The sequence below is a fragment of the Petromyzon marinus genome, chromosome 82, assembly GCF_048934315.1.
Source record: "Petromyzon marinus isolate PM22_M1 ecotype Great Lakes invasive population chromosome 82, UKy_Petmar_22M1.pri1.0, whole genome shotgun sequence".
NCBI classification, from domain to species: domain Eukaryota; kingdom Metazoa; phylum Chordata; class Hyperoartia; order Petromyzontiformes; family Petromyzontidae; genus Petromyzon; species Petromyzon marinus.
The window spans coordinates 316,716-339,144 of record NC_133747.1 but is presented as its reverse complement, the minus strand read 5'-3'; positions in this window follow the sequence as shown (position 1 = coordinate 339,144).

Here is a 22,429-nt window from a genome sequence, read left to right as displayed (position 1 = left end):
TGGTTTTGCTGTGCTGTGTTAAATTCGATGTTTGCATGACTGCTTTTGTTTTATTTTGTGAATAGCAAAAAGCATTCAACCCCATAATACATGTTGTTTTATTGGCCGCTCGTCCATTTCATATGCCATAGCGTAACCACTCATATATTTGGATTCCTCTCGATGAGGCGAGCAGTACGAGTACCACCTTGATGGGTCTGCGACGTTTCCTTCCAGAGTTATTTACAAAAAAACACAAACATCCCAGAATCCTCTCGTTTTGGGGTCAAAATGTTGTCGCTTATTAAATTCCATAAGAAACGTCGCATCGAATAAATGTGATTGAATTCTCCCCGCCTGGACGAGCAGAATTGAATGGTGCAACTGGTTTTGCTGTGCTGTGTTAAATTCGATGTTTGCATGACTGCTTTTGTTTTATTTTGTGAATAGCAAAAAGCATTCAACCCCATAATACATGTGGTTTTATTGGTCGCTCGTCCATTTCATATCCCATAGCGTAACCACTCATATATTTGGATTCCTCTCGATGAGGCGAGCAGTACGAGTACCACCTTGATGGGTCTGCGACGTTTCCTTCCAGAGATATTACGAAAAAACCACAAACATCCCAGAATCCTCTCGGTTTGGGGTCAAAATGTTGTCGCTTATTAAATCCCATAAGAAACGTCGCATCGAATAAATGTGATTGAATTCTCCCCGCCTGGACGAGCAGAATTGAATGGTGCAACTGGTTTTGCTGTGCTGTGTTAAATTCGATGTTTGCATGACTGCTTTTTTTTATTTTGTGAATAGCAAAAAGCATTCAACCCCATAATACATGTTGTTTTATTGGTCGCTCGTCCATTTCATATCCCATAGCGTAACCACTCATATATTTGGATTCCTCTCGATGAGGCGAGCAGTACGAGTACCACCTTTATGGGTCTGCGACGTTTCCTTCCAGAGTTATTACCAAAAAACCACAAACATCCCAGAATCCTCTCGGTTTGGGGTCAAAATGTTGTCGCTTATTAAATCCCATAAGAAACGTCGCATCGAATAAATGTGATTGAATTCTCCCCGCCTGGACGAGCAGAATTGAATGGTGCAACTGGTTTTGCTGTGCTGTGTTAAATTCGATGTTTGCATGACTGCTTTTTTTTATTTTGTGAATAGCAAAAAGCATTCAACCCCATAATACATGTTGTTTTATTGGTCGCTCGTCCATTTCATATCCCATAGCATAACCACTCATATATTTGGATTCCTCTCGATGAGGCGAGCAGTACGAGTACCACCTTGATGGGTCTGCGACGTTTCCTTCCAGAGTTATTACCAAAAAACCACAAACATCCCAGAATCCTCTCGGTTTGGGGTCAAAATGTTGTCGCTTATTAAATCCCATAAGAAACGTCGCATCGAATAAATGTGATTGAATTCTCCCCGCCTGGACGAGCGGAATTGAATGGTGCAACTGGTTTTGCTGTGCTGTGTTAAATTCGATGTTTGCATGACTGCTTTTGTTTTATTTTGTGAATAGCAAAATGCATTCAACCCCATAATACATGTTGTTTTATTGGTCGCTCGTCCATTTCATATCCCATAGCGTAACCACTCATAAATTTGGATTCCTCTCGATGAGGCGAGCAGTAGGAGTACCACCTTGTTCGGTCTGCGGCGTTTCCTTCCAGAGTTATTAGCAAAAAACCACAAACATCCCAGAATCCTCTCGGTTTGGGGTCAAAATGTTGTCGCTTATTAAATCCCATAAGAAACGTCGCATCGAATAAATGTGATTGAATTCACCCCGCCTGGACGAGCGGAATTGAATGTTGCAACTGGTTTTGCTGTGCTGTGTTAAATGCGATGTTTGCATGACTGCTTTTGTTTTATTTTGTGAATAGCAAAAAGCATTCAACCCCATAATACATGTTGTTTTATTGGTCGCTCGTCCATTTCATATCCCATAGCGTAAGCACTCATATATTTGGATTCCTCTCGATGAGGCGAGCAGTATGAGTACCACCTTGATCGGTCTGCGACGTTTCCTTCCAGAGTTATTAGCAAAAAACCACAAACATCCCAGAATCCTCTCGGTTTGGGGTCAAAATGTTGTCGCTTATTAAATCCCATAAGAAACGTCGCATCGAATAAATGTGATTGAATTCTCCCCGCCTGGACGAGCGGAATTGAATGGTGCAACTGGTTTTGCTGTGCTGTGTTAAATTCGATGTTTGCATGACTGCTTTTGTTTTATTTTGTGAATAGCAAAAAGCATTCAACCACATGATACATGTTGTTTTATTGGTTGCTTGTCCATTTCATATCCGATAGCTTAATCACTCATATATTTGGATTCCTCTCGATGAGGCGAGCAGTACGAGTACCACCTTGATGGGTCTGCGACTTTTCCTTCCAGAGTTAGTACCAAAAAACCACAAACATCCCAGAATCTTCTCGGTTTGGGGTCAAAATGTTGTCGCTTATTAAATCCCATAAGAAACGTCGCATCGAATAAATGTGATTGAATTCTCCCCGCCTGGACGAGCGGAATTGAATGTTGCAACTGGTTTTGCTGTGCTGTGTTAAATGCGATGTTTGCATGACTGCTTTTGTTTTATTTTGTGAATAGCAAAAAGCATTCAACCCCATAATACATGTTGTTTTATTGGTCGCTCGTCCATTTCATATCCCATAGCGTAAGCACTCATATATTTGGATTCCTCTCGATGAGGCGAGCAGTATGAGTACCACCTTGATCGGTCTGCGACGTTTCCTTCCAGAGTTATTAGCAAAAAACCACAAACATCCCAGAATCCTCTCGGTTTGGGGTCAAAATGTTGTCGCTTATTAAATCCCATAAGAAACGTCGCATCGAATAAATGTGATTGAATTCTCCCCGCCTGGACGAGCGGAATTGAATGTTGCAACTGGTTTTGCTGTGCTGTGTTAAATTCGATGTTTGCATGACTGCTTTTGTTTTATTTTGTGAATAGCAAAAAGCATTCAACCCCATAATACATGTTGTTTTATTGGTCGCTAGTCCATTTCATATGCCATAGCTTAACCACTCATATATTTAGATTCCTCTCGATGAGGCGAGCAGTACGAGTACCACCTTGAAGGGTCTGCGACGTTTCCTTCCAGAGTTATTACCAAAAACCCACAAACATCCCAGAATCCTCTCGGTTTGGGGTCAAAATGTTGTCGCTTATTAAATCCCATAAGAAACGTCGCATCGAATAAATGTGATTGAATTCTCCCCGCCTGGACGAGCGGAATTGAATGTTGCAACTGGTTTTGCTGTGCTGTGTTAAATTCGATGTTTGCATGACTGCTTTTGTTTTATTTTGTGAATAGCAAAAAGCATTCAACCCCATAATACATGTTGTTTTATTGGTCGCTCGTCCATTTCATATCCCATAGCGTAACCACTCATAAATTTGGATTCCTCTCGATGAGGCGAGCAGTAGGAGTACCACCTTGTTCGGTCTGCGGCGTTTCCTTCCAGAGTTATTAGCAAAAAACCACAAACATCCCAGAATCCTCTCGGTTTGGGGTCAAAATGTTGTCGCTTATTAAATCCCATAAGAAACGTCGCATCGAATAAATGTGATTGAATTCTCCCCGCCTGGACGAGCGGAATTGAATGTTGCAACTGGTTTTGCTGTGCTGTGTTAAATGCGATGTTTGCATGACTGCTTTTGTTTTATTTTGTGAATAGCAAAAAGCATTCAACCCCATAATACATGTTGTTTTATTGGTCGCTCGTCCATTTCATATCCCATAGCGTAAGCACTCATATATTTGGATTCCTCTCGATGAGGCGAGCAGTATGAGTACCACCTTGATCGGTCTGCGACGTTTCCTTCCAGAGTTATTAGCAAAAAACCACAAACATCCCAGAATCCTCTCGGTTTGGGGTCAAAATGTTGTCGCTTATTAAATCCCATAAGAAACGTCGCATCGAATAAATGTGATTGAATTCTCCCCGCCTGGACGAGCGGAATTGAATGGTGCAACTGGTTTTGCTGTGCTGTGTTAAATTCGATGTTTGCATGACTGCTTTTGTTTTATTTTGTGAATAGCAAAAAGCATTCAACCACATGATACATGTTGTTTTATTGGTTGCTTGTCCATTTCATATCCGATAGCTTAATCACTCATATATTTGGATTCCTCTCGATGAGGCGAGCAGTACGAGTACCACCTTGATGGGTCTGCGACTTTTCCTTCCAGAGTTAGTACCAAAAAACCACAAACATCCCAGAATCTTCTCGGTTTGGGGTCAAAATGTTGTCGCTTATTAAATCCCATAAGAAACGTCGCATCGAATAAATGTGATTGAATTCTCCCCGCCTGGACGAGCGGAATTGAATGTTGCAACTGGTTTTGCTGTGCTGTGTTAAATGCGATGTTTGCATGACTGCTTTTGTTTTATTTTGTGAATAGCAAAAAGCATTCAACCCCATAATACATGTTGTTTTATTGGTCGCTCGTCCATTTCATATCCCATAGCGTAAGCACTCATATATTTGGATTCCTCTCGATGAGGCGAGCAGTATGAGTACCACCTTGATCGGTCTGCGACGTTTCCTTCCAGAGTTATTAGCAAAAAACCACAAACATCCCAGAATCCTCTCGGTTTGGGGTCAAAATGTTGTCGCTTATTAAATCCCATAAGAAACGTCGCATCGAATAAATGTGATTGAATTCTCCCCGCCTGGACGAGCGGAATTGAATGTTGCAACTGGTTTTGCTGTGCTGTGTTAAATTCGATGTTTGCATGACTGCTTTTGTTTTATTTTGTGAATAGCAAAAAGCATTCAACCCCATAATACATGTTGTTTTATTGGTCGCTAGTCCATTTCATATGCCATAGCTTAACCACTCATATATTTAGATTCCTCTCGATGAGGCGAGCAGTACGAGTACCACCTTGAAGGGTCTGCGACGTTTCCTTCCAGAGTTATTACCAAAAACCCACAAACATCCCAGAATCCTCTCGGTTTGGGGTCAAAATGTTGTCGCTTATTAAATCCCATAAGAAACGTCGCATCGAATAAATGTGATTGAATTCTCCCCGCCTGGACGAGCGGAATTGAATGTTGCAACTGGTTTTGCTGTGCTGTGTTAAATTCGATGTTTGCATGACTGCTTTTGTTTTATTTTGTGAATAGCAAAAAGCATTCAACCCCATAATACATGTTGTTTTATTGGTCGCTAGTCCATTTCATATGCCATAGCTTAACCACTCATATATTTAGATTCCTCTCGATGAGGCGAGCAGTACGAGTACCACCTTGATGGGTCTGCGACGTTTCCTTCCAGAGTTATTACCAAAAATCCACAAACATCCCAGAATCCTCTCGGTTTGGGGTCAAAATGTTGTCGCTTATTAAATCCCATAAAAAACGTCGCATCGAATAAATGTGATTGAATTCTCCCCGCCTGGACGAGCGGAATTGAATGGTGCAACTGGTTTTGCTGTGGTGTGTTAAATTCGATGTTTGCATGACTGCTTTTGTTTTATTTTGTGAATAGCAAAAAGCATTCAACCCCATAATACATGTTGTTTTATTGGTCGCTCGTCCATTTCATATCCCATAGCGTAACCACTCATATATTTGGATTCCTCTCGATGAGGCGAGCAGTAGGAGTACCACCTTGATGGGTCTGCGACGTTTCCTTCCAGAGTTATTAGCAAAAAACCACAAACATCCCAGAATCCTCTCGGTATGGGGTCAAAATGTTGTCGCTTATTAAATCGCCTAAGAAACGTCGCATCGAATAAATTTGATTGAATTCTCCCCGTCTGGATGAGCGGAATTGAATGGTTCCAACTGAATTTGCTATGCTGTGTTAAATCAGATATTTGCATTACTGCTTTTGTTTTATTTTGTGAATGGCAAAAAGCATTCAACCCCATAATACATGTTGTTTTATTGGTCGCTCGTCCATTTCATATGCCATAGCTTAACCACTCATATATTTAGATTCCTCTCGATGAGGCGAGCAGTACGAGTACCACGTTGATGGGTCTGCGACGTTTCCTTCCAGAGTTATTACCAAAAACCCACAAACATCCCAGAATCCTCTCGGTTTGGGGTCAAAATATTGTCGCTTATTAAATTCCATAAGAAACGTCGCATCGAATAAATGTGATTGAATTCTCCCCGCCTGGACGACCGGAATTGAATGGTGCAACTGGTTTTGCTGTGGTGTGTTAAATTCGATGTTTGCATGACTGCTTTTGTTTTATTTTGTGAATAGCAAAAAGCATTCAACCCCATAATACATGTTGTTTTATTGGTCGCTCGTCCATTTCATAACCCATAGCGTAACCACTCATAAATTTGGATTCCTCTCGATGAAGCGAGCAGTACGAGTACCACCTTGATGGGTCTGCGACGTTTCCTTCCAGAGTTATTACCAAAAAACCACAAACATCCCAGAATCCTCTCGGTTTGTTGTCAAAATGTTGTCGCTTATGAAAAACCATAAAAAACGTCGCATCGAATAAATGTGATTGAATTCTCCCCGCCTGGACGAGCGGAATTGAATGTTGCAACTGGTTTTGCTGTGCTGTGTTAAATGCGATGTTTGCCTGACTGCTTTTGTTTTATTTTGTGAATAGCAAAAAGCATTCAACCCCATAATACATGTTGTTTTATTGGTCGCTCGTCCATTTCATATCCCATAGCTTAAACACTCACATATTTGGATTCCTCTCGATAAGGCGAGCAGTACGAGTACCACCTTGATGGGTCTGCGACGTTTCCTTCCAGAGTTATTACCAAAAAACAACAAACATCCCAGAATCCTCTCGGTTTGGGGTCAAAATGTTGTCGCTTATTAAATCCCATAAGAAACGTCGCATCGAATAAATGTGATTGAATTCTCCCCGCCTGGACGAGCGGAATTTAATGGTGCAACTGGTTTTGCTGTGCTGTGTTAAATTCGATGTTTTCATGACTGCTTTTTTTTATTTTGTGAATAGCAAAAAGCATTCAACCCCATAATACATGTTGTTTTATTGGTCGCTCGTCCATTTCATATCCCATAGCTTAAACACTCACATATTTGGATTCCTCTCGATAAGGCGAGCAGTACGAGTACCACCTTGATGGGTCTGCGACGTTTCCTTCCAGAGTTATTACCAAAAAACAACAAACATCCCAGAATCCTCTCGGTTTGGGGTCAAAATGTTGTCGCTTATTAAATCCCATAAGAAACGTCGCATCGAATAAATGTGATTGAATTCTCCCCGCCTGGACGAGCGGAATTTAATGGTGCAACTGGTTTTGCTGTGCTGTGTTAAATTCGATGTTTTCATGACTGCTTTTGTTTTATTTTGTGAATAGCAAAAAGCATTCAACCCCATAATACATGTTGTTTTATTGGTCGCTCGTCCATTTCATATCCCATAGCTTAAGCACTCATATATTTGGATTCCTCTCGATAAGGCGAGCAGTACCAGTACCAGCTTGATGGGTCTGCGACGTTTCCTTCCAGAGCTATTACCAAAAAAACACAAACATCCCACAATCCTCTCGGTTTGGGGTCAAAATGTTGTTGCTTATTAAATCCCATAAGAAACGTCGCATCGAATAAATGTGATTGAATTCTCCCCGCCTGGACGAGCGGAATTGAATGGTGCAACTGGTTTTGCTGTGCTGTGTTAAATTCGATGTTTGCATGACTGCTTTTGTTTTATTTTGTGAATAGCAAAAAGCATTCAACCCCATAATACATGTTGTTTTATTGGTCGCTCGTCCATTTCATATTCCATAGCTTAACCACTCATATATTTGGATTCCTCTCGATAAGGCGAGCAGTACGAGTACCACCTTGATGGGTCTGCGACGTTTCCTTCCAGAGCTATTACCAAAAAAACACAAACATCCCACAATCCTCTCGGTTTGGGGTCAAAATGTTGTCGCTTATTAAATCCCATAAGAAACGTCGCATCGAATAAATGTGATTGAATTCTCCCCGCCTGGACGAGCGGAATTGAATGGTGCAACTGGTTTTGCTGTGGTGTGTTAAATTCGATGTTTGCATGACTGCTTTTGTTTTATTTTGTGAATAGCAAAAAGCATTCAACCCCATAATACATGTTGTTTTATTGGTCGCTCGTCCATTTCATATCCCATAGCGTAACCACTCATATATTTGGATTCCTCTCGATGAGGCGAGCAGTAGGAGTACCACCTTGATGGGTCTGCGACGTTTCCTTCCAGAGTTATTACCAAAAAACCACAAACATCCCAGAATCCTCTCGGTTTGGGGTCAAAATGTTGTCGCTTATTAAATCGCCTAAGAAACGTCGCATCGAATAAATGTGATTGAATTCTCCCCGTCTGGATGAGCGGAATTGAATGGTTCCAACTGAATTTGCTATGCTGTGTTAAATCAGATATTTGCATTACTGCTTTTGTTTTATTTTGTGAATGGCAAAAAGCATTCAACCCCATAATACATGTTGTTTTATTGGTCGCTCGTCCATTTCATATGCCATAGCGTAACCACTCATATATTTAGATTCCTCTCGATGAGGCGAGCAGTAGGAGTACCACCTTGATGGGTCTGCGACGTTTCCTTCCAGAGTTATTACCAAAAACCCACAAACATCCCAGAATCCTCTCGGTTTGGGGTCAAAATATTGTCGCTTATTAAATTCCATAAGAAACGTCGCATCGAATAAATGTGATTGAATTCTCCCCGCCTGGACGACCGGAATTGAATGGTGCAACTGGTTTTGCTGTGGTGTGTTAAATTCGATGTTTGCATGACTGCTTTTGTTTTATTTTGTGAATAGCAAAAAGCATTCAACCCCTAAAGCTTACACACAGCATTAAACAGGCGATGAATAGATAATGCCGCCTAACTGATTCAGAGTGAGACCTCTGCTGTCAAACCGGAGCTGGTCATAAGCACACTGCTCAGATATGAAAAACTCTCCACTTTACACTCTCTACAAATGCTTCATTGTAGATAACACAACAACAACCACTCTTCGCCACTAAGTGGCGGTGACATCACCACGGCGCTTGTGCCAGGCTATGTGCACCTTGAGGCCATACCCACACGTGCACACTTGTACATTTACACACTTGTACACAATTGCACACTCGCACACGTACACAGGTAAAGACAAAGGTCTTGTAGCCTACACAGAATATTAGGTCAAGTGCCCACCTATCAAGGACGGCACTAAACACAAGGGAGGTGGTGTGACCAGCGCCATGGCTGGCCGCCTTCGTCTCCCCCTTGCTGACGTTCACTACAAGCCACACCAGGTTCTCGTATTCATCTGAATCTAAGTAAGTTGGTAAATGTGTAAATGCGCAACTATTATAAGCCAGGTGATCACGAGGAGCACGCAGGGGATGAGAGATCGGTTCTGATGTTTGCTGTCGCCATTCTTAACCGCGCGCTTGACTCGAACTCGGCTCGCCGGGTCCGTAGCGCGGTGCGCTATCCGCTACGTGAGCGCCGATGCCGCGTCAGTTGTTTCTGTCACAGTTGTTGCCGCCACTGCTCGCACCCGTCGCCCTCATCGTCCTCCCCGTCGTCGTCGTTGTAGCGCAGCGACCCGGCGTCCCGTCTGGCGGACGCCTGCAGCGGACGTCCCCGTACTTCCAGACCCTCGCCGTGGCCGAATCGCAGCGCCAGCGCCCCGAGCCGGCCTCCCTGAGCTCGCGGGAGGATCTCGACCGCTGGTAAAACGGTCGTGGCCGGCCCAAGTTCGAGTGCGTGCCCTCCCTTCTTACAGGTGGCCCAACTCGGATTTGGAGCTTGGGCAAACGTCCTCAATTCCCAATTCGGCAGCCTCTCACCACCGTTGTGACGGTTCAGAACTGGTTTCTAGTGCATTGCACACAATACCCGCTTGACCACTCGATGTCCGATCACGGCCACGATGCACCACTCCGCTACTCCTTCCGCAATCATCTGGCTCGACCACCTCTATCCATTCACAGCGGTCTACATCGGCCGCTTCTACTGCCACCCATGCGCCCACCACTCGCTCTGCCTGCCTGTCAATTGCCTTCAACCCAATTGCTTTGAATACACCACACAGTCTCATTGGCTCTGGGAGAATAAGCAGGCCTGGGCTTAGTGCTTAGATAGGAGACTCCCTGGGAATACCTGGTGTTGTGGGCTTAGGCCACAAGGTGACTAGTCGAAGGCGTGCATCGATGGATTCTTGATTCCATCTATCCTTATCATTGAGGTGCATCCTCGTCGTATTCATGACGTTCTACTTGGTACCATTTCCTCCCACACGCACCACTCAATCCAATTGGCCAAACATTCCAATGTAGCGGGAGCCTCCTGATAATGTCTTGAGACTCAGTAAGGCTCTCCTGGGTAAACAGAAGGCAGCTTTAACATTTTGTCATTAGTCACCCTTTAACCCTTGTCTCTACACACCAACCTGCAGCATGTTCATAACTCATCCAGCTGACTGTTCATCAGCCCACCTTGGCCACCTGCTCCCCGTCAGCTGTTCCCTAACTTGGCCATTCGTCCGAATCGGCTGGCAGTGATTCAGCACTTTGGAGGCAAGAGTTGGCCACTCCGTGCTGGCCACATCACCCCTTCATGTGCCGTTCCGGCCTTAACAGATGTTTGCTCGCAGCATTTGCCCCGGCGGCCTCTTGGGGCGATAGGAGGGATCTTTGTCCTCTTGAGCTGGTGACCGAGCGATCATTTGAGTGACGCGGCTCCCTGCCCACACATCGCCACCGCAGAGCGCGGGTCGCATGGCCCAGGATTAGGGCGAGCTCAGACTCGCGGTCGCACACGGGGAGCCAGAAGGAAACCCCACTCAGAAAGTGGAACGTATCGGCGACGTCCTCTTTGGTAACAAATGCCCTCCCTCTCTACTCCACTCCCATCACTTCTCACTTTCCTCATTCCGAGTGTGGCAATGTCTGACAACCCCTGTGTTTTCCCTGTCCCCAATTAGACTGTCAAGAAAGGCTCGGCATCCTCTTGAGCGAGTGGAAGCAGCCCATGAGGTGCGGTCTTGGTCGTGAAGCCCGTTGCGCTGACGCTACCGACGGCAGTGTCGCGCTTTTATTCTGCCCTCGGCTTCTTGTGGTGCTCACAAGGGGCCGGCATTCCACCGCACTCCCTCCCCAGCAACTCAACTACTCCCATTGCAAGGCCCACTATTCGATTCCGGATCAGATCATTTGTATGGTCTTGTTATCATTCGTATTGTTTCTCAATTATTCTCCGTTTAACGATTAAATGTAATAACTTGTTCAGTTTTGTGTGCTCTGTTAGCCACGGTCTCGCGTGGTAGGGGTGGCTCGCAAACCAACCTGCCGCACCGGTGTCACATTGACCATCACCACCATGGGCTTAAATGTCAAATATATTGAACGATTGGAAATAATAACTTATCACGCACGCAACTCGGCGCTTTCATCAGGTGCGTATCGCGTGGCGTGATTATCAAACGTGCGGTTAGGGTCGAAGCTAGTTTTGTGTTGTTTATTAAAGTCGGGGCCATGGTCCGGTCGGCCCAAGTGCATGTAGAGTCCGGGCTCCGCTCGGTTCGGGGTACTGCCGGTGCACCCACGCTCGTGACGCCGGCACTGGTGTCTCTCCACAGCCCGAGCGAGCGCTACGAGGAGGAGATGGTGGTGCGAGCCGAGGCTCTGGTCAACTCCGGCAGGCGGCTGGTACAGAGGTACGAGCAGGAGAAGAGCCGTCTCGCCGACGGGCTGCTCCACCCACGCTCGCACGGATGGCCGGATGACGTCGCGTCCGCCGAACCACCGACCCGACGGACGACCCCCGCCCAGCCGCCAGCCCACGGGTACCCCCAACAAGTAAATCACCCGACAAGCATCATCCTGACCCACCGACCAAAAAAATTACAGACTGATAACTTGCCACCCCATCCAATGACCCCAAAAACACTTTCGCAACAATATATATGAACCCGACACCCGACTTGCCCACCCTCTGACTCTATAAGACACCGAGGCCAATACAATACAAAGGCAACGCAAAACTAGTTTAGCACCAATGGATTTGACTAAACCCACTCGTGCACAAGACCAGTTGAAAAACTATCCTGACATTTTTACAAATTAATGTAATTATAATGGTCTGCCATGGCAGAGGTATTGGTTCTGCCGTGTTTCAGATCTGCCTTGTGTTCGCGAACACGGTCCGAGACATGTCGTTTTGTTTCCTCAATGTAGCTGCTACCGCAGGTACAAATCAGTTTGTAGACTCCAGATGGGATTAGATCACGGATTAAGAAGGTATTCCACTTCGGCCAATCGTTTCCACTATCAACTCACCTACCTACAAACTGGCCCGTTTTCTGTCTAATACCTTGCTTCCATTCACGGGCAAGACTACCTCAGCAGTACGTAACTCAGCTCACTTGGTCTCTCTAATCAAGGGAATTTCACTGTCCCCAGATGATTTGCTAGTCAGCTTTCATGTAGTTTCTCTGTTCACCAAGGTTCCTGTACCTGACACTTTAGCAATAATTGAAGATTTAGTCCAACATGGACTGAATCTTGATGTACCTACTCTGCTTAGGCACTGCCTTACCAACACTTACTTCACCTGGAATGGTACTTTCTACAAACAAAATGAAGGTACCCCCATGGGTACCCCCTCATCACCAGTGATAGCGAATGTTTTCATGGAGAAATGTGAAACAGATGCCATCAAGACATTCACCCTACGTCCTTCCTCGTGGAAGAGATATGTAGATGACACTTTCGCCATTTGCCCACATGGCTTGCCAGCATTGAACGAATTTCTCAACCACATCAATTACATACACCCATCCATCAAATTCACCATTGAAGTAGAGAAGGATGGTAAGCTACCATTCCAGGACGTTTTCTTTGAGAAGAGACCTGACGGCTCGTTGGGACACGCTGTCTACAGGAAGCCACCCACACATATTCCTATCTGAAACCTGATTCCCACCACCATCCGGCACAGAAGAATTCCCTCATCAAAACACTGCACCATAGGACCCACTGCATTTCCGACCAACACCACCGAGCAAGTGAACTGGAACACGTACACCATGCCCTCAAGATGAAAGTTTTCTCGGACCGCATTATTCGTAAAGCTGTTTCTCCAACCATTGGAGAAACAACCCCCTGAGAAGCCAATCAAAACCATCACGTTACCAAACATAGCAGGTGTTACCAAAAATATGTCCAAAATCTTAAACAAACACAAGATCCAGGTCCGATTCAATAAAGTACACAAAATCCGTGATCTAATCCCATCTGGAGTCTACAAATTGAGTTGTACCTGCGGTAGCAGTTACATTGGGGAAACGAAACGACACGTCTCTGACCGTGTTCGCGAACACAAGGCAGATCTGAAACACGGCAGAACCAATACCTCTGCCGTGGCTGAAAATTGTTATAACGCGGTGAGCTCGCATGATATTGTTTTTTCCGAGACCAAGGTACTCTGCAAACCTTCGGGCTACTATCAAAGGTTTGTTCATGAAGCCATCCAGATATATAAACATAGACATAAATTCAACGGAGAAGATGGATACAATTTGAGCAATCATTGGAAGGATGTTATTAACCAGGTAAAACATTAACTGTTTATGGTTGTTCCATCATATCTGCCGGGTACTAGTCTACTTTTCAGAGTTAATTTCAGCCTGCATCCCCAACGTTCCCAGCCTCCCACTTGCAGCCCCGCCCACTCCCCCCCCCAGCTTCACGTCCTCTCTCCCCTTAGCACTCACGCAGTGCCACCCCCCCCCCATCCCCCTACCCCACTCCCCCCCTCCCTCTCTCCCCTCTTGCTCCTCTCCTCTTTCTTACCTATCTAACCTCTTGCCACAGCAGCTCTCTCACCCACTGCATTCGCATTGTTGCTGCATTGGCATTGTTGCTGCATTGGCATTGTTGCTACATTGGCATTGTTGCTGCATTGGCATTGTTGCTACATTGCCATTGTTGCTGCATTGGCATTGTTGCTGCGTTGGCGCTCGTGCACCACCCATGCTCCTGGTGCTGTTGATACACTTGGGCTACGTCTATCCCCAAACCCTTATAAACAGTTTGCCTTTAGAGGCTGACTCCTCTGCCTGATGACGACCGCTTGTGTTGCGATCGAAACGTCATGATTTGTTTTATTTTATTTCTAAAGACACAAAGTTTATCACATTAACAAAAACTTCCAATTAGTTTCTCCTATAGCACACTGGTGTGTTGGAGACTAACCCAAAAAACCTTTATTATGGATAATATTAGTTGTGAAAGTCGAGGTCTTAAATCCTCTACACCCCTAACCCTCTCAACCCCTAAACCTCATCACCCTATAAACCTCTAATCCTCAAAACCCCTAAACTTTGAAAACCCAAATCTTCTAATCCCCCAAACATCTAAACCCCTAAACTTATAACCTTCTAAACTCCAAACCCTCCAAACCAATAAACATCTAACAATCGAAACCCATAAACTCTCTAAACTTCTTAAACACCTAACTCTCTAAACTCATAAACTTCTAAACCCTAACCCAATGAACCCCTAACCCTCTAAACCCCTCACCCTCTAAGCACCTATACCATAAAACCCTAAACCTCTAACCCCCTAACCGTCTAAACCCCTAAAAAAACCCCAAACTCTAAAACCTATACCCTTATAAACTACTAAACTTCTAACCCTCTAAACCACTAAACCTCTACATATCGAAACCCATAAAGCATCTAGACCTCTAAACACCTAACTATCTAAATCCCTAACTCTCTTAACCCATAATATTCTAAACCTTAACCTTCTAAAACCCTAATCCATAAAACCCTAACCCTCTCAACCCCGAACCCTTTAATTCCCTAAACCCCGAAAACAATAACCATCTAAACACTTAATCCTCTAAACCCCTTATGCTTGAAAACCCTCACCCTCTAAATCTCTAAAACCTCTAAACCCTTAAAACCCTAACCCTCTGAACCCCTTACCCTTTAAACCCCTCCCTCTAAAACCTTAAACCTATCATCCTTTAAACCTGTAAACCCCTAAACTCTTAGTCCAATAAATGTCTAACCATGTAAACTTCCAACCCTCTAAACCCATAACCCTCTAAACCCCTATACCCTCTTAAACCCCTAACCCTCTTAAACCACTAACCCTCTTAAACCACTAACCCTCTTAAACCACGAACCCTCTGTGTGGAGTATGTTGCGTAGTCGGTATCACGCTGTGGGTGGGTGCAGGGTGTGTGTGATGGGTTCAGGTTGTGTGTGGTGGGTGCAGGGTGTGTGTGGTGGGTTCAGGTTGTGTGTGGTGGGTGCAGGGTGTGAGTGGTGGGTGCAGGGTGTGTGTGGTAGGTGCAGGGTGTGTGTGGTGTGTGGTGGGTGCAGGGTGTGTGTGGTGTGTGGTGGATGCGGGGTATCACAGACTGGGTGGGTGCAGGGTGTGTGTGGTGGGTGCAGGTTGTGTGTGGTGGGTGCAGGGTGTGGGTGGTGGGTGGAGGGTATCACACGGTGGGTGAGTGCAGGGTGTGTGTGGTGAGTGTGGTGAACGTGGTCATGGTTCACACCACGCCTACTGTGCAGTGGACTGGCCACCACAAAGCAGCACGCGTCGGAAGAGTGAGCGGATGGCTCTCCCTATGCGGGCCAGGCTCCCTTGCTTCTTCTTCTCCTCTTGTACCACCAACTCCTCCACAAGGGTCTCCTTAAGTACCACAAACTCCTCCACAAGGGTCTCCTCCAGTACCTCCAGCTCCTCTACCAGCGTCTCCTCCTGTACCACCAACTCCTCCACCACAATCTCCTCCTGTACCACCAACTCCTCCACCAGGGTCTCCTCTTGTACATCCAGCTCCTCCACCAGGGTCTCCTGCTGTACCACCAACTCCTCCCCCAGGGTCTCCTCCTGTACCACCAACTCCTCTACCAGGGTCTCCTCCTGTACCTCCAGCTCCTCCACCATGATCTCCTCCTGTACCACCAACTCCTCCACCAGGGTCTCCTCAAGTACCTCCAGAACCTCCACCAGGGTCTCCTCCGGTGCCTCCAGATCCCAAACCAGGGTCTCCTGCTGTACCACCAACTCCTCCACCAGAGTCTCCTCCTGTACCACCAACTCCTCCAACAGAGTCTCCTCTTCCTCCAGCAGCACCAGCTCCTCCACCATGGTCTCTTCTTCCTCCACAACCTTCAACTTCTCTTTAGAGGCCTGGGCGAGCAAGGAGGATGGGCGCTGTGCCGGCTCCACTCTGTGAAGAGATGCGCATGACACCGTTCCAACTTCCTGCTCCAGCAGAGATCAGTCCCCCCCCCCCTCCTCCCCCCCCCCATCGTCCATGGGTGGACTGTGTGCCGCAGAAGATTAACCCATATAATTAACAGTGCCGCTATAATGCAGCATAGCTTTGCCCACCGTGAGTCTGGTTATGAAATGGGCATTAGTCTGGCGGTGTCTCAGTGGATGCAGGGCACCATGGCAAAGAAATTGCCGCTTCATTATCTGTCCTAACCCAGAAACCAATTATGGAATCTACACGTTCTTTATGGCTGGAACTCACAGCCAGAGAGGACCTGGGTTTGATTCCCATACGTGGGCCACTTTCTCCGTGTGGAATGTGGAGTGTGTTCTACCAACCCCCCTACCCTGCCCCCGCCCCCTGCATGGGTTTCCAGAATCAGCATCTTTATTTAGACTGGATGAAGAGGAGTCTGATGAGCTATTAAGCTCTTCTTTCACAGATGTCCTGTCAAGGCACAGGATCAGCAAGTTACAACAACAAACAAAACAAAAGGAGTACAAAGTATAGAAGAGTCACTAAAAAAAAAAATTTAGGCGTATAAATACAAATGGCATAAATAAATAAAATCCTGTCAGTTTTTCAACACTAAATGCAAGCTTGGGCAAGGCAGCGAAACAACAACAAAAACAGCCTCACACCACACCAAGACAACACAATCCTTCAATAAAATTGCACATTAAAATTTCACTTCCATTCCTCTGGGTTTGGCAACTGAACCCTCAGAAACACGCCGTGCAACCAGTGTTGGATGGACATCTCCGCCAGTGTTGTAAATTGCACCTCCAAATCACTCAATTGGGATCGTACAGCAGCAGTAGCAGTAGATTTGTTCTGTACAGCAAGCAACTTGGCAGGACCCTCCTGAAAAATAGTCTTGAGACTGAGTGAGGCTATTGCTGGCTAAATAAGCGTAAAAGTAGAATAAAGAGAAATCGATATTAAACACACACAGGAGCAGAGTCGTCCCCCAGGTACGGTGTATGGGGGTGGCCACCCCGGGCCCTGAGCTTTGGGGGGCCCTGAGCTTTGGGGGGCTCTGCGCTTCGATGTCACGGTGCAAGACGTAATACTTCCGTTTAACACATAGGCTCTCGCTCCGGATTGGCTCACAAGTGGTGACATTACATTCATCCCTCTATTTAAGACCGAAAGAGGGTGATTTCTCCGGGATTCGAAAGGCCACACGGTGTAACTTGCCCCAGGCCCCGCACCCTCGTATAGACTGCCTTGACCACTGGACTAGCAGATAGTGGCTTACCGTCGCTTAGCAGTTCCAGGGCGCTTCACACTGCCAGGAGCAGCAGCGGTGGTGGTGGTGGCTTTGCTGGCCGTGGTGGTGCTGGTGGCTGCGGTCCGGAGCCAGCTATGAGCCAACGCCTGCGCTGGCGTCATACGGCAATTCGGATCCCATCTGTTGAGAGATGCACGGGGGACACACGCGGCCACGTGGTGAGAGAGGCATGCTGAGAGCTTTGATGTTCCTTCCTTTTCCCACGAGGTCCAGGAACGCACAGCAGCAGCGGAAGCTGCAGTAGCAGTGGAGCCCTCTGATGCCCAGCAGTGGCTTGCACAGACCTCCCACTCCTCCACAGAGGGCTAACTTCACAGAGGGCCAGTGACACCGCTTATTGGCAGGTCCACTCAGCTCCACATCTTCCTGGTGATCGGTGCAGAGCGGTCGCTGATAAATTGGAGGGGGGAATCCTCGTGGGGAGGGGAGGGGGGGAGTGGTGGGTGGTTCTTACCGCAGACAGGAGCTGATGAATTCGACAAACTCCGGGTCGTCGCTGTTGAGCACCTTGTGCAGTGGGAAGCTCCCCGGCACCCTTTTTTTGCCTGGGCAGAACATCTTCCCCCGATGGTCTGCAGGAGCCATGCACAGCGGGAGAGACGAAGTCACCAACCACCACGTCGCCCACCTACTCACTTACTGACCAATCCATCAACCCACTCATCCACCTACCCACGCATACTCTTCCACCTACCCAATTGCTCACCCACTCATCTACCCACCCACTCACCCACCCTCTCACTGACCCGCTGACCCACTCACTCACACACTCACCCATCCATTCGTGCAATTACCCACCAACCTACTCGCCTACTTACCCACATACCCACCCACTTGCCCACACACCCATTTACCCACCCACACACCCAAGGAATTAAAAATACAAAAACGCCCCCTCCAAAACAAAATAACAACAGCCTGAGGCTACTCCCTAAAACTGAATCCGGTCTGTCACTCACCCCACGCTTCAACTCACCAAAGAAGTCCGTTCTGTCGGGTGCTGCATTCACAAAGTATCTTGGAGGCATCCCCAGAATCTGCACATGGTTGACATGAAGACAAAGGTCACCCGTAAACTGTAGGGGCAAGTGCTGTTAGATCGAGTAGCAAAAGCAGCAGCGTTTGTTGAGGGCCAGCACTGTGGCGCACAGAGACAGGAGTGGCGGGCCACATTGACCCAGGTACTTCACACATTCCACGAGATACTCAGTTGAGTCTGACTCAAACTAGAGGAGGCCCAGGACTGTTCAGACAATCGTCACTGGTGTTGGCCATGAGCTGGAATCGAACTCAGTTTCTAGCACAGCAGGCTGACCGCTATACTACTGCTCCCTTACACATACAAGACACACACGTGTACACGCAACATATGACGGCCGTTATTCACAGATCACCAAGTGGCCACCCCCCCTCCTGCCACCCCCATAGCCCATGACTTCACGGAAAGAGAGGGGGATCACGAGCGGACAGACGCCGTGTGGGAAATACCTCTATGCAGCGCGGGAGGTGATCTTCGTGGCTGTTGGACCGGAATAATTCCCTGCCCGTCGCCAACTCCGCCACCGTGCAGCCCAACGCCCACATATCCACTCCACATGTCAAACTATAACCCAGCAACAGCTCCGGAGCCAAGTATTCTAGGGTCCCACCAACATTCATAGCTGTACAATAATCACAAGAACAACAAACATTGGTGCGTGTGTACACACTGTGTCTTAAACAGCATCATCATTATACACATAAACAGTCACATGTACAGACACTCAGATACTCACACACAGACACACTCAGACAAACGCTAACATATAGACACTCACCCGGACGCAGAGACACCCATGCGTAAAGACAGCCATACAGACACCCACACGCAGACACTCACACACCCAGGTGAGGTCACTCACGTTGACTTTCCACAAAAAAGCTCGTGCCAAAGTCCGTGATCCTCACGGTGCCAGTCACGGTGTCTTTGACGAGAACATTTTCCTGGAGGGGTAGAATGAATTCAAACTCAGAGGTTACGCCGATATCATTCATCCAGCAGTGGATCAATCACATACCACGACACGCACTAAACAGGGGAACTAGATGAGGCATAGCGCTGTCGACTAGCGTCAGTCAAGTGCAATATTCGCTGTTTTCTGACAGCTGTCACTGGGTGGTGCCCCTTTCAAGTACGTCAAAATTGGAGATGTGAGTAGAGGCGTGTCATGTTCAAAGCACTCTCAGGCACCATCAAAGTAAAGGGGGTGGCTCTATTGACAACCGATTGCCGTTGCTCCAACAGGAGAGCTGCATGGAGCTCACAGCTGGATGAGTGCCCGTTAACGAGTTACAGACAAAAAGCCACTCACAAGAGAGTGCAAGGATTCCGTGATGGTTTCCACTGCAACTTTGTCTTTGGACGTTTTCAATTTGTAGAATGGAATTCGATAACGAGCAGTTGTCAGGCCAAAATGTACGTTCTTTTTGACTCCGTTTCGTGTCTCCCAGGGTTTGGGGCAACGCTGATCAACGTTGCCGGTTTTGTCTCTGGTGAGTCCCCAAGAGCGACACGACTCTACACTATAGTTTAATTCATACCAGATCATCTTCACCAGAGGTAGCATGACCCTGCCTCCTTCCAGTGAGAAGGGCAGAGCTAACGTATCAACCTTGTGACCAACATGGCCGGTTTTCTCTGTGGAACGAGTCCCCAATGAAGATACACCTCTGCACCAAAGTGAAAGCTGAACGCTGTGTCCACTCACTGGCTTGATGTCTGCGTGGACGATTTTCCTGGAATTTATGTAGCACAAGAACTTGAGGATGCCCCTAGTGTAGGTTTTCACCATCGCCATGTCCAACCGCCGGAGCCCCGCTTTTCTATTCACTTCATGAAGGCTCTCCCTGCGAGAGAGGCAGAAGCAGCAACAAAAACAGCATCAGTGCCATCCCCTACAATGCTGCACTGATTCTGATAACGATAATCATGTTAATCTTGTACGTTCATGTGCACGTTCATGACCAATATTAAGAGTTATAGTTCCGTGTGGGTTGAGGTCGTCAGTTTGTCAATAAACCAAATAAATTGGCATATATGCCAACTTGACAACTTTATTTCATTGGCTTTGTTGCCGGGTGGTGGAGGGTTATGTATTGGGAGAAGATAAAAACTCCACACAGAAAAGAAGCTCGGATTCTCGCCGAGAGACACAAGCATCACCACTGCTATCCAGCCACCCTGCTGATTGAGTGGAGGCGTGGCTTGGTAAAAGTGGCAGGGCTAATGGAGAAAAGAGAAGTGGCCTCCAATGCACCCATGACACATGGCAGCTCCAAAGTATTGCAATGCATGGGTGGCGTGGGAATCTCAAAATTAACAGCTTGCCGCGGTGGCGAGATGACATCTCCCCCGCCTGGTATGGAGGAGGTCGTAGGTTTGATCCCGACCGTGACGCCTGTACATTTGGAGTTTGCATGTTCTCCCCGTGGGCACGTGGATTTTTCTGTGGGTCCACTGGTTTTCCCCTCCACATTTAGAAACTACATGTTACTTTTTAAATTTCGATTTAAAGCTTTCGTGACTGCAGGGATTCATATTCTTGGTTCTTTCGGTAAAGTCACGTAGAAGGGAAACAATAAAATAATAAAAATAAAAAAACAATCAAATTCCCACGACGTTTCGACTGCAACACAAGCAATCATCATCAGGTGTGAAAACCACAACAAGAAAATTTGAAAAAAGTGGCGGTTATTTTTAACGTCGTGAGAATTGTATTGTTTTATATTTCTATTATTTTATTGTTTCCCTTCTACGTGACTTTACCGAAAGAATCAAGAATATACATGTTACTTTGTTAAGTTTTTATTTGTGGCCAGGTCGCTTCTAAAAAATAACGAAAGTTTGTCAAGTTAGTTAACCACATTATTGGCGGAGGCGGGGGGGCATGCAGTACATACTTCAACAGCTCCAGGACGATACAGTGGTGTCCTCTGAAATAAAATGTATTCAGGACTTTGATGATGTTGAAATCTTCATCACTGCCCTCGCCCTGAAGTTCCAGAGCTATCTGGAGTTCCATCTTCTGGAATGTTTCTTGCTTGGAGCTGCACAGAGGAAGTCCACAAATGAAGATCCTATATTTGCTTAAGGGATATCCAGAGCCAAATTCTAGCCAGAATAAATTAATTAAATATGAATTCACCAGGTCTAACAGCACCATGAGTTCCAGTAGTACACTCAACTATCATTGGTGAGGAGCTACCACAGAGGGAGCAGGAGCCGATGTAGGGCACCCGATAGGATTTGGAAGTGAAGAGCCATTCAAATCGGATTGGTCATTTGAGAAATATAAATGAAAAAGCATGTTAACACAACGGATCTTAGCTTCAATGTGGCTCTTCTATTAGGGCACACTTTTCGCACAACGCGGAATGTGCCCGTAATAACACGAACGCGTCCATTGCATAACGGAACGCTTTTCGATTTAAAACAAAACACACTTGTTAAAACGTGGAACATGCCTGTTAAAGCGCGGAACCCGCCCGTTATAACACTATTTGTGAGTAGTCAACAACGAACTACTTTCTTGAGCTGCAATGATACATTGCTCGCAATGATAAAGTAACATGGCGGCATACCCTCAGTTATTGGTCTCGTCATCTCAAGGTGTATGAGTGCATTGTATCTCGCCAAACATTATTATTACATTATTTATGGGGAAATTATTTTTGCTCAATACTTTTTGCTGAATGCGGAACTTTTCAGGAATGTATCTACAGCATTAAATGAGGAATTACCATAATGTGCAGGTAATCCTTCAGCAATGGGATGCTTTCCCCCAATATTAGTTTACACTGTGTGTGTATTTTAAGCTTTAT